Source organism: Calidris pugnax, unplaced genomic scaffold, assembly GCF_001431845.1.
Source record: "Calidris pugnax isolate Ruff unplaced genomic scaffold, ASM143184v1 scaffold54, whole genome shotgun sequence".
NCBI lineage: Eukaryota > Metazoa > Chordata > Aves > Charadriiformes > Scolopacidae > Calidris > Calidris pugnax.
The window spans coordinates 5674710-5687417 of record NW_015090864.1 but is presented as its reverse complement, the minus strand read 5'-3'; the positions used below and the strand labels follow the sequence as shown (position 1 = coordinate 5687417).

Genomic DNA, 12708 nt, shown 5'->3' with positions numbered 1-12708 from the left:
TTCAATATTCAAATTCAGAAATTTTCAATTCTTGAAATATGAAATATGTGTATATGGATGTGCATGCACCGTGTGTGTATGCACTCTGGGGACTGAATTAGAAAGCTTCCCAGTATTTGGTCCAAATGTATCAGCAACGGACAGAAATATAGACCTTTTTTGGGCTGATTCATCTGGTTCAACTTATCCTATTCTAAAAAGAAATGGCTATATTGTGCTTTCAGTTTCATGGCAGTTTTAATGCTGACTAGAAGGACTGTGGTGAATGGGTGAGCTCTAGAGGTCTTCATTGCTATACTTGTTTAACCAGATGACAGCCTGGGTCATGCCAAGCACAACAAGCCTGTTTGCCTTCAACTGTCCAGCGACAGAAATACCTTCTGAGTATGGAAGTCAAAAGCCACCAGCAACCTGGGTGAACCTGTGGCAGGTTCACCCTGATCAGTGAGTGAGGACCATACCCAGCCCAGCAGCTCTCTTTAGCAACTTTGCTAATGGAGGGGTAAAAAAATAAAGGGGGGCTAAAAAAAAAATGTAAATGGCCACCAAAACCAGGACAGGGTGGATTTGTCTCTGCACGGGGGAAGAAGGTATTGGGGGGGGGCTTTCTTACCCCCCTCTGTTCTGGATCTGGAGGGACTCTGTGTCTTAAAGGCCCAACTTGTGATTTGAAGTAATTCTAGGACAAAGCCAAGGCTCAGTTAATAATGTAAGACAATTCTGGGAGTGGGGGTAGGGGATAGCCTGCTGTTCCTTGTATTGATCAGGAATTAATGTCTAACCTTTAAAAATGCAGCGGAGAAGCTGAGCGCAATTGTGAAACCCTACTTTGTGCTGTGATCAGTTACCTCTGGGGACCCGCGCAGCTCAGGCTGCTGATTACAGATGCATTTGGAAAAACCTGAATTTTCAATTTTTCACACGAATCTCATAAAGCGAAACGGACTCCTGCTGGGATTTATGAAAACTGGTTTACTCTCAGCTGCACTCAATACATCTACTCCTTAGCTAAGTTGGGAGAGTGCTCTGACCAGAGAGGCACTGCAAGAATTATTCCACCCTCAGCAAGTTAATTGCTGCATCGTCAAGTAGCATAGTTATCCATCCTGTCCCTTCTGCTTTCTCTCTCTTTTTCCCCCCTCTTCCTCTCCAAGAGCTGACGTGTGATGTCTTTTATTTTTTTTTCTCCTCCTTGCCATCTGTTTCATGTTTGTAACTTGGGGAGGGTGGGTGTGTGGTAGTGGAGCTTGAGATGAAGTTTGCTGGTGGAGGCATTTCTTTCACTCTGTTAATTAGATTTGTGTTTTCGTTACTCCCAGTTCTAAGGGCCATGCAAATAAGACTAAATTATGCATTAGCGATATGCCCCAGTGTTTAAAACATTCTTATTGTTGGGGGACACCAGCTCCATTCTGTATTCCTCCCTTTCATGGAATTCAATTATATTTAAACTATTAACAGGGAAAGTCTAAAAATTCTATTAAAATGTCAGTTTAATAAATCTTCCTAGGTTTAATCTTTCATTTCTGGACTGGGGGAAGGGGAGGATGAATTATGACAGTTTTAAGTTTTCCCAGAGCAGCCCCTGCGTGTTAAATTGTCTGTAACTCTCAAAGTGTTTCTGAACTTATCTCTATTTGTAAAACAATTTGAGGCAATAGGAGGGTGCCCGGGGTATTTAGTGCAATCAGGCACTTCAGGTCCAGATCTGAAACATGCCACAGTTGGGGGAATTTGGACCCAGTCCTCTAGATCAAACCATTACAGAGGAACAAGAGGAATGGCATGCTTCATGCCTGGTCTCCACTCCCCTCTCCAGGCTCTCAAAGATGGGGTTATCTGGCTTTTGACCTGTCATTTGGACCCAGCACTATTTAAAACCAATTAGATTGTTGTTGCTTTTCATGTCCCTCTTCCTCCATGTGCCACTTCAGGACTATCAAGAGACCTGCCGTCGTCCTGGCTGGTACCCCATTGTGCTGAGCACCATGTGAACATCTCCTGTAAGTGATGCTCTCTTCTCCCCCTCTCTATGCATGCTGTACTTCAACCCTTAGTAAATGCCAAAATCGTGTCTCCTCTGTTTGCTTCAGCTAACTCCTGATTTGAAGCTGTTCCAGTGTCTTAACGCACAGGGAGTTTTCTACTATCTCCTCTCAGCATTCCTGTGCTTGAAATCAGGACTCATGTATGGCCATATAAAGAGATTGCAATGTTTTAGTCCAAATACAGAAAATCCAGCTCTTGGTCCTGCATCCTGCATACAACTGTGCCACAGAGGATGCAGGTAAGGTGGTTGTTTTGGGACCTGGGACATGAACAGAGCTTTCCGGAGTGCCTTGTTTCAGGGCTGCTCCTATCAGGTGAAGATTCAAGAGCTAAACATCCCTTTGTGTGGGGTTTTGTGGGATCATCTGGGAGGGCGAAGAGGATCCAGATGGTGATTTGACCCAAGTCTGCTTGCACTTGAAATCCTCCTGGCCCTGTGTGGAGACAATGATGAGGATGGTGGTGTGGATTATGTTTTTATGGGGCAATTGGTAGTCCTGCTCTGCCTGTCCCATAAAAACATTTGCTAGTCTTTAGACAGTGATGGTTGCAGACAGCAATGAGTGGCAGGTCTGACTTTTATTGAAGGGGCTCAGCTGGGGTTCCTCTGGAGCTGCCTATGAGTGGCAACGGATCATGATTCATGCTGGCTCTACAGGCATTGCTCATGTGTTGGGGGCAGATCCAGGACTGGGAGCAAATCCAACAACCGTGGGCTCTTCAGAGGCTGAACGTTGAGAAGAAAAATCCAGCTGCCTGCCATGGTCTGGACTGGTGCTGGAGTTGGTGTACAGGAGGATCTATATTGAGATGGAAGAGCTTTTAATTAGTTTCTTGCCTCTGCTGGGGAATCCCTGTGTGCTCTCAACAAACTGCCTGCACAGCAGGGAAATGGGGTTGGCATGGACTCTGCCATAAGCAATGAAGTCTCTCTGGTAGGAGATACTTCCACATGGGAAATGCTGCTGTGGGTGTTGGTGACATGACACCAAATGAGAAATAAGTCCCTTCAACAGCCCCTCTGACCAGTGACCCACACGATGACCTTCGGAGACCAACATTTTTCAGGGTGTCTGGTGTTGCTTCTCCAAAATGGAAATGGGTGCAGGCTGGCACAACACACCAAAAAAAGTCATGCTCCTCTTCTTACCTCCCTCTTGCAACCACATTTTCAACTTTTCTCCAATGTTTAAGCTCAGTAGAGTTGAATTTCCCTGTTTCAGCCCTGGAAATGGAGGAAGCCAGTGACCAGCAAGAAAGGTCAAAATGTTCTCAGCAGCTTCTGGGGAGAAAGAGGTGATAAACAATACTGATCTAATGCCTTGGTCAGCCGGGCTGCGGCGAGTAGCTGATGCCAGGCTGCAGGGAGAGTGCGCGGGGTGCAGGGCTTTGTTTGGGTGAATAAACCATGCATGTTCATGGAATATTAATTAATAATAAATGAACATGCATGAATTATTCATACTCATAAAAGCAAATTTGCCCTGAAGGCATAACACAAGATAGGTTTTAAGAAGGTTGTTTTTTTTTTTTTAATTATTATATTTTTTTTTAACTAAGGGTTGGATTTGTATGGGGCATAACTGATTGGTGGTTATTTGAATCTGAACGTAGTGTGACTGTCACAGCCACAGTCAAGCCAGTGTATCTCAGCATACCGAACAGGCACTCCTGCTTCCACTAATGCTATTTTAGTCATTCATTTGTCTTCCAAGATGCATATAGGGACCTACTTGCTCTGAATCCCATTTGACTCTAGCGGGCCAAAAACGGTCCCCTGGGCTAACACCATTGCTGTTGCAACAGGGATGGATTTGTCCCTGCACGTTCGTTCTGCTGACAGATTTGTTCCACCAGCGTGTAGCGCAGATGTCTCATACATGATGCAGGATGTCAGGTAAGATTTGAAGCAGTGAGCCGACGTAGGAAATACTGCCTCTGTGTTTTAACTCTAGTTTATGCTAAGCAGGCCAGCAGAACCTTTTGCTGTGCCAGTGCCTGTTCTTCTGGTCAAGAAAATAAATCCCTGTAAGAAGAATTTAAATAAAATAATGACTTGGTGTCTTGGCGATGTGCCATCACGCCACCAGAGGCTGTAAATTGACCATAACTTAGGAGGTATCTTGCTTTGGGCTTGACTTTACCAGGGTGAAAAAGGTTTGCTGCAAGATCTACATCTAGGATAGGTGCCACTGTGGGACTCCCATGTTGTTCCCTGTGCTCTCTAAATGCTGATCTTGCAGGGACCAGGGGCCTAATGAGCTGTGGCCATGCAAAGAAATATGGGCAAGTGTCCTGTCCTGCCCTGCTCCATTGCTGGTCGATGAAGTGAAATGCGAAGGTTTTCTCACCATTTGAGGCCATTAAAGACTGTCAGGCTGCCGTCACCCACAGTTGGATGCTGAAACATGGCCCCCATCTACCCACAACCCTGTACAAGTTTCATGTCAGGATACTCCTGGCATCTCTTGGACAATTGGCCAAACTGTGTTAAGCTGGATCTTGCTGCACTTGGACAGAAGCTGCCTGTTGATAGTGGGTGATTTGTGGCTCTCCTTGGGTGCTAAAACCTCTCCAAAATATCACCTGTTCCTCCCATGAAGGCTCTCTGGTGGTGTATGTGTGTGACAGTGTGGCTGAACCCCATCTATTCTCCCTCCCCAGCCTCCTTGCACACTCCCAGCATTCTCCTAATTTGCACATCTGGTCAAAAATTGCAGCTGGCTTCCAAGGTGGGATGAGGAAATGTGTCCCTGCCCTGCCCCTGCTCCACCAAGACATAGTTTGGCCAAAGGGTTGTCTCTGGGCAGGGAAATGTGGCTCATAAGAATATCGTGACGGTCTGTCATCTGCTGCTGCGGTGACCGACTGGGGAAAGGGCTCCCCGGGTCTCTGGAAAATGGGTGAGGACCTGTGAAAGTGGAGGATGGTTCGGACACTTGCTGGGTGCTGGAGGAGGGATCTCACGGGCTAGCAGGGTGGGGAGGGAGATACATGGTGCTCGTCAGCCTCCCAGGCATCCTTTCATGGGAAAACATCAGGGAACGTTAGAAATAGAGGTGAGATCCCCAGACACGACTCAGGTCTGCTGTGAATTTGGCCTTAAACCATTAAAATGATCTTAAACTCTTTTTATTTCCTTTCCTATATTTTTCCCCCCAGAAGGATGCGTTGACTTCCTCAGCTAATAAAGAGTGGGGCCATAAACTCTGCTGCCTTTCCCCAGCAAGGCCGTTCCCTTTGGTAAGCTGCTTCCTCCTGTCTTCATCTTCCTGTTATTACATTTTTAGTTTCTGCTTTTCCAGCAATCCTTCACTGCTGAGCTGCTGCAGTTTGATCCCTTCTTTTTCTGATTCCATAACAAACATGTTTTAAAGCCTTTGCTGCTGGTCTGCAGACCGTTTTTCCAGGAAAAGTGCTTCATGTATTACAACTTAAAACATGGGTGGATTTATTAGGATTTAATGTATTGGGAGCTAAGCCTTTGGTCTCCTCTTTCATATGGCCATGGAGGCAGACAGATGGGAGCAATTTGAGTAATTTATATGTTAAGAAGTAATAATCTTTGCAACCATTTTATCCATCCAAATGCTTTTAACTTTGATCTTTCTGTTTTTCTAATAACACCTTGTGTTTTTTTCAGGCTTCTTCACCTTTCAGAGATAACCATCCCTGATGACTCCTTTGAGCGCTTCCCTCAGCTAAAGAGAAGCAATGTCTGATTGCCACCGTGCCATCAAATATCTCCACAATTAGCTGCAAGAGCTTTTGCTGTTTGGGGGTAAAGCAGCAAAGGGGAAATGCTCTCTAGACCTTGAAAGCTGCTTTGTCCTTGCACAATGGTAATCCAAAGCCATAGGTCTTGCTGTGTTTAGAAGTCAGTAGATTTAGTAATTAACGTTCTTCACTCAATTAAAAAGCCCTTGATCTGAGCCTGTCAATAGATTTTTTCGGTATCTATAGAAAACTTTGCCTTGTGTTGAAAGATTTAGTGATTTCTTTCTTTCCCTTCAGACTAGGCTCGGTAGGGATGAGACACCGTTTGGCAAAATGGGCTTCGTCGCTCTGCTGGGCTGTGTCGAGGCAGTAGGAGCCCCGTCGGGGGCTGTCCTTGGCTGCAGCTGGGAAGTGGGCTTAATTGCAATAATTTACTGGGCCGGGTAATTATCGGATTAAGGGTCAGTGTTGTAGCACTGAGGGGAGGCATTGACAGAAGATAGGGTCTTGTCAGAAAAACTGACAGGGCTGGTGGAAAAGTGGCAAAGGCATCTGCGATACCTCTTATTGAAAGGTCCCACAGCTTAGGGAACAAGGAAGCTACAGGCTGTGAGATTTATTTTACTCTATTTAGGCTATATCCAAGGAGAGTAAGAAGAGGAATATTTTTATTTCACCTTGTAACAGGGTAGAGACAGTGCTACGTTGTCTCTCTTTCACCTCTTGCTATAAATACCTGCTCACGAGAAGGATCTTCTCAGCCCACTTGGCTTGCATTTTAATTATTTTCTCTGTCTGGCACTTTTCACCTGTTGAGTCATGTGTTGTTGTTGTTGTTGTTGTTTCCAATGGAAAAGTGAAGTTGAGCATCACCGTGAACTGGATGTCCCAGTTTTTGTGGGAAAATGCGTAGAATCATAGAATTGTTTAGGTTGGAAGGGGCATATTAAAAGTTTTCTCCATAAGATAAAATCCTGAAGTGAAAAACTGGATGAAGACAGGTTTTCCTAAGACCATTAGCACAGCGTAACGCACTGATATCTTAAATTAACCCAAGTCCAGCGCTTCACAGTATTAGGGCCTATTTCACTGACTTTGTTAAGAAGTTTAGGCACACATACCCTCCAGTTAAAATCCTTGTTCTCTTGCAAGATTCACTACCTTGCTGAAGTCATCAGCCTTAATAAAATCTCTGATCATGCTCTTTTTTTAGAAACACTTTCATCATCGGTTGTCTCATTAGACCACCTTCCTTCCTTCCTTTGCAGCATGGAACACCCTTTTTTGTCTTGTGTGTGTAGCGTGTCCAAGTTTTGGATGCATTAGTGAGGAGGTATGGGTGATTGGTAGGCATCATGAAGGAGCCAATTCCTAAAGCCTGTCCTCACCTGGCATCGCAGTGACAGAGCTCACTGGATAACCTGCCGTGCACTTGTGACTGCCCCAGCTTGGAGTGGGCAGGAGCTTGAAGTGAAGGGCCAGACAGGGCAGGGAATGAGCCCCCATGGCTTGAAGAGAAGGCAAAGCTCATGATCTCTCATCTCTCACGCTGAAGGCGAAGCGCGAGCAGCGCAAGTCTCTGCAACATGTTTCTTCATCTGCTCTCCTCTTCAACGGCCAAGCTCTACAGCCAGAGAAGTCGTCAGCTCTGGGAGGCTACATGGGTTTCACGTCCAAAAAGTGCAGTTCAGATACTCTTGCCATGTGGTTGTCTGCTTTTCCTAAGCCCTCAAGTCTCTCGGTCTGAGCGGATGGGACTCGTCTCATCAAATTGGCATCTGCAGTGTAGATGCTGACTTCAGCAGTAGTCACCCGGGGCTCCTGAAGGGTCTGCGGAGATCGAGCCAAGGCAGTTGAAGGAGTCCAGGGCATGATTCATCTCTTCTTAAACTAGACATCTAAAATAGGTCTGGAAAGCTGTGCTCAGAAAGTGCCGATTTCTCTCGGCTGGCTGTGAAAGGAGCTGACGGTGATTAGCTCAACGTCCCTGTTGTGGATGTCTGCGTCTGGTCGGATGAATCCTACCCAGATGGCTTTTGGCTGTGTTTGTACACACAGCTCAGCACAGGGGGGCCATATCCTCAGCCGCTGTAGATGTTACCATAATCTAAAAAGTACCACTAGCACGACCGAGGACACGTACTGTACGTCCCTCCTTATTCCAGCTCCACAAACATACGTCTTGCCATCTACCACGGTTCGATATGTATTTGTTAATCTAATAAGAAGGGAGGGCGGGCGTGGGTGGGTGAGCGAGTGTGCGGTGTCCAGTATGAATAGGTTGAGATAGGCTGATATCATCAGACAGCATTTCTGCATCCTGATTGATTGAGGTGCTCTGTTTCCACATTAACTTGCAATAAAGTGCTCTCTGATGCCGATACGCATTCATCATGTGCAATTGTGGAGACTGTTTATAACTTAATTTACTCCAAGGTAATGATGATTATATCTAAATATTTATGGAGAGGTCAGTGCAAGTAAATTTCTCAGTAATTTTGTTTTGCTTTTCTTTTCTTTCTCTTTTCTTCAGCCAGCCAAATTATCTCAATGCTCCCTACAGACCTTCTGCTAATTCCTTTGTTTGCAGTGACAGTTAGTGGAGAAAGAAGGCTGATTAACTGCGGGCTGCCTCTGCGCCGAGCCAGCCAACAGTCTAACCAGAGGTGCGTGCCTCGTCTCTGCCTTTTATTTTAATTCTGACCTGCAGGAATGTCATGGGCCAGAGCTGTCTATTAGAATATATCTAAATCCTGCGTGTGTTTGGGTGAGTTAGCAACACAAACTTCCCACTAATGCTGTTAAAATTGATACTCTCTGCAGATGTGAAAGTGGGTGGCATCAGTGGAGCACAGGTTGTTTCTTCATCTAACGATGATTTGTTCAGCACAGGCTGTGCCTGATCATTTTTAGGGTGGCCTCAGTCAGGAAATCAAAGCTATTTTGAGCACCTTGAGGTGCTTCTTAATTTTGGGGTGTGGGCATATTTCCCCATTTCTTCTGTTTGCTCTTTCTTGTGCTCTTTATCTCATGCCACACTCCACTGGGGGGATCCCATCTCTTCTAATGGGAATTAGCCTAGTGGAGCTGTGGTCTGTAGACACTTCACAGCCTTCTGGCAATATTTAGGACTGCCTGGGGCTGGAATTTTCACCCAGGAATTTTCTGAGGCGGCATGGAAAATGGACCATTTTGTTATCTCTGAGGGAATAGGAATTTCATGATATTGATATGAAACAGCTGAGAGGATGTTCCATTTTGATGTCTTATGAAAAACATCTGTGGATCTCTGTGCTGCTTGGCTCTCCCTGATCCTTCTGCAGAGCTCTAATACATCTTAGAATGGTTTGGGCTGGAAGGGACCTTAAAGATCATCGAGTTCCAACCCCCTGCCCTGGGCAGGGACACCTTCCACTAGAGCAGGTTGCTCAGAGCCCCATCCATCCTGGTCTTGAACACCTCCAGGGATGGGGCATCCACAGCTTCTCTGGGCAACCTGTTCCAGTGTTTCACCACTCTCACAGTAAAGAATTTCTTCCTAATATCTAACCTAAATTGACTCTTTTTCAGTTTAAAATCATTATCTTCCATCCTATCACTACACTCTCTGCTAAAGAGTTCCTCCCCATCTTTCCTGTAGGCTCCCTTTAAGTACATCACCTTATTCTTTTCCTCCTTCTCCCCCATTAGCCATGTTTTTGTATTCATGACCCTGAGTACTGTGCTTGGTGCAGGACATGTTGCCTTTCACATGCATTAAGCAAGCACTGAACATGGAGTGTGTCCCTGGGGGGGACTCGGGCAACTGAATGCCCAGTTCCTGGATGGACTTCAGAGGGAGACAGATGCTTATATCCTCAATTGCATGAAGGTGGGAGTGGGTAAGATGGGTCTGTAGGATCTGATTGTAGCTGAATGTCTCTTGCTCTCTTGGACAACAGCATCAACAGAGGACAATCCATTTCTGCTCAAGAAGTGCAACTGCAAGACACAAACCTGCCAATGGCAGGTTCTTTTCAGCTTTGGGGGTTGGAAGAGGTTGTAGTATGTGACAGCTTTGGACCTAAATGGTGTGCAGAAAGATGCCTGGTGCCTGCAGTCTTTCTTTGAAACTGGCCCCCACTAGTATTCTTATTACTGAATTCTAGCTCAGTGGTCCGTGTTGCCTTTAGAACTTATCCTCATCCTACTTTAAATGCTGCTTTACTTGTATCCCCAACACTAACTCTTCAAATATTTTCTGCTTTTCCTTTTCCCGGTTATATTATCACTGGAGTAGCAGTAGAAGCCCAGTAGCTGTGTCTTCCTGTGTGAGGGCCACTGCCTCTTGTCTTCACCCTGTGCTATGCCATGGCAGAGGATGCCAAAATTCCGTGACTGGTGATAAGTGATCGCTCCATGTATCGATGTGTTGGTGACTTGGTGGTGAGGATGTATTTTTAGATTTTCCTCAAAATGCTGGAGTATCCAGCTGTGGCCCTTGGCTGCCTGGATCCAGCTGGAAAATGGACTGGTACTGTCCTGGTGGTTCAGTCTTTATGGTGTGGAGAAAGGCAATTGCATAAATCCACTGTCAGCCTGAATCAAATGCTGCAAGAGAGAAAAGATATTGAAGTATATTGAACCACAGAGGAAAAAAATTACGAGTGCAATCTGCTCCATTAAAAATTTCATAGGCCGTTACTTTTACAGTGCAATTAGCTTTGTGATTTCGATGCTATTGGAAGCCCAGCGCAGTGGATAATCAGAGGCAGAAATGCCTGTGCAGGTACAAATGCAGAAAACCTCTAGGTTTTAGCTGCTTTTCATGTGTTCCTGAGCGCGCTTGTCAGTCAAGGGCTGTTGCTCCCTTCCCTTCGGCTCCACTTTTCTCCTCTGCTTGTCTTTCCTTCCACCACTTCCACCAGCCCCAGCCCCTTGATGTCTTTGTTCATGGAGCAGCTGCTTTGGGAGGGAGGCACAATGGGACCCGTCAGTGGTGGGGAGTGGGACGGTGGCGGGCGAGGGGCTGGCTTTTGTCAGGAGGGGGGTGTTTGCTACCTTTGATGCCAATCATTTTGGAAGAATTAATGCTGACACGGGAAGCAGCGAGAGGGCTTTTTATGTGAATTCTGATGAAAAGAAAGGGATCCCAAGAGCCACATAAGCACGTTTCTGTGGCAGAATGCTTCATACGAAGTTTGTGTCATCTTTTTAATGCAAACTGATGGTGGGTGTTTTTTTTACTGCAAGACTTGGGGAAAACTGCCCATTTCTTTGATAAAGGGCCTGACTCTGGTCTTGCTTGCACCAGACATGCCTAACACCAGAGCAGTGGGGTTTATCTCAAGCAGAGAAATGGTTTGGGTTTATTTTTTGCATGATCCAATGCATTTCATTGTGAGGATGCTCAGCCAAGAGACTTGCGTCAAAGCAACAAGAAGGTTTTCACCACCTCATGTTTGAAATTGTTGAACAACCTTGTTGGGTGCTCACATCCAAAGGCTCGGATCTGCCGAACCTTAGCAGAAATTTGCAGTGGGCAGGGGGAGAACCTCACTTATTGTAAGTTGCAAACAAATAAGAAGGCAGACCCCAATTTTAACGTGTGCTGTGTGTGTGCTTGCAGCTGGTGGATGCTCTTGGCTCATGCAGCCACGCAGCCTGGGAGGTGAACCCTGCGAGTGGACACGCACATGTGGTGGGAGCATGAGTTGGGTGTGCATTTATATGCATGCCAATGACCAGCCATCTCGCTGATTAATTTGACAGTGAGCCCTATGAAAGTCGCTGGGAGCTTTCTTCCCTCATCCCAAAGCCCAGACTTTAGTGTCATGCAACCACACAAGAATCACTAACGAGAAAAAAAAGAAGTTCTTATTCCTTCTGGCTGAAAAAGATAAATTTCCTTAAAAGCCCAGACCCTGACATTTCAGAGAACTGGAAGTGAACACAAAGAATGTGTATTGTTTCTAAACAGATGCAAAAATAAAAAAAAAATATCTTCTGCTTTTCAAGCCAATCTCATGATTTCCAAACCTGGCTCATGGTTTTTCTCATGCTTCATGGTGACAATGCCAAGCCTCTGTTGTCAGACTGCTAAAAAAGCTCATTCAGTTTCATCCAAATACCAAAAAAAAAAAAAGAGCAAAATCACATCAGTCTATAAAGTTTGGACAGAGGTTATGTCTAGTTATGATGCTGTGCTTTAGAAGAAGAAACAGGGGCAGAAGGCTGAGCTGCAACACAATGAGGTGCTCCTGGTGTCTCCCTTCTGTGGTCATGTACAGAGCTCTGTTGTCTTCCCTCTCTCCTAAAGTGTTTCCTCACAACCCACTGCTTACAAAAAAATAATTCATAGTTCAAGATAATTCACTTCTCGGTCTGAAGCCACATTGCAAAATACAGACTGCCACGATGCTATGGGCTCTGCACAACAGCCCTACGCTGCAGTTTTCCTGTATGTCCCAGCACTGCTGGGGTTTCTGTTCCCTGGATGCTTCCCCACCATCTCACAACTGAAGTTTCTCTCCTGTCCTCCAGGAAATGAGGATTCCAGCATCTAGGTCTGCTTCCAGCTCTCTCATGTGAAAGATCCTGTAGGTAAGTTTTGGATTAGCTATTGGAAATGTCCCCGACTCCCCAGAATCCAAAAGCTGTGTTTTCTTTCTAGGCTATTTCATCATCTCAGCTCATGAATCCTTGGCTGTTTGGGTGTCCTTTGCTGTGTGGGGTCAGACAACTGTCCAGGGCTCCCAGAAACAGCCTGGACAGAGACTGGGGTGAAAGTAGGACTCCACATTCCATACTGGAAGGGAACCAGTAACTCTGCTAAGTTGTCGGCACTCCAAGGGCTGCAGAGGGAAGAAGGAAAATTCAGAGTACCTCCTCCCCAGGTCAGTGGTTTATTGCGTCTCAGTCAGGGTATGAGAGGCTGTTAGTGTATCATCAGCTACAGGAGAA

The 12708-nt window shown here is 45.7% G+C and overlaps 1 long non-coding RNA gene across 1 annotated transcript; it reads left to right on the top strand.

Annotated features, from left to right (window-relative positions):
• The first annotated feature begins 1966 nt into the window (after positions 1-1966).
• Positions 1967-5829, top strand: LOC106889674. The gene is made up of 4 exons (XR_001412378.1): positions 1967-2003; positions 2094-2287; positions 5212-5292; positions 5693-5829. It is a non-coding gene; the product is annotated as an uncharacterized LOC106889674 (long non-coding RNA).
• Positions 5830-12708: the final 6879 nt, after the last annotated feature.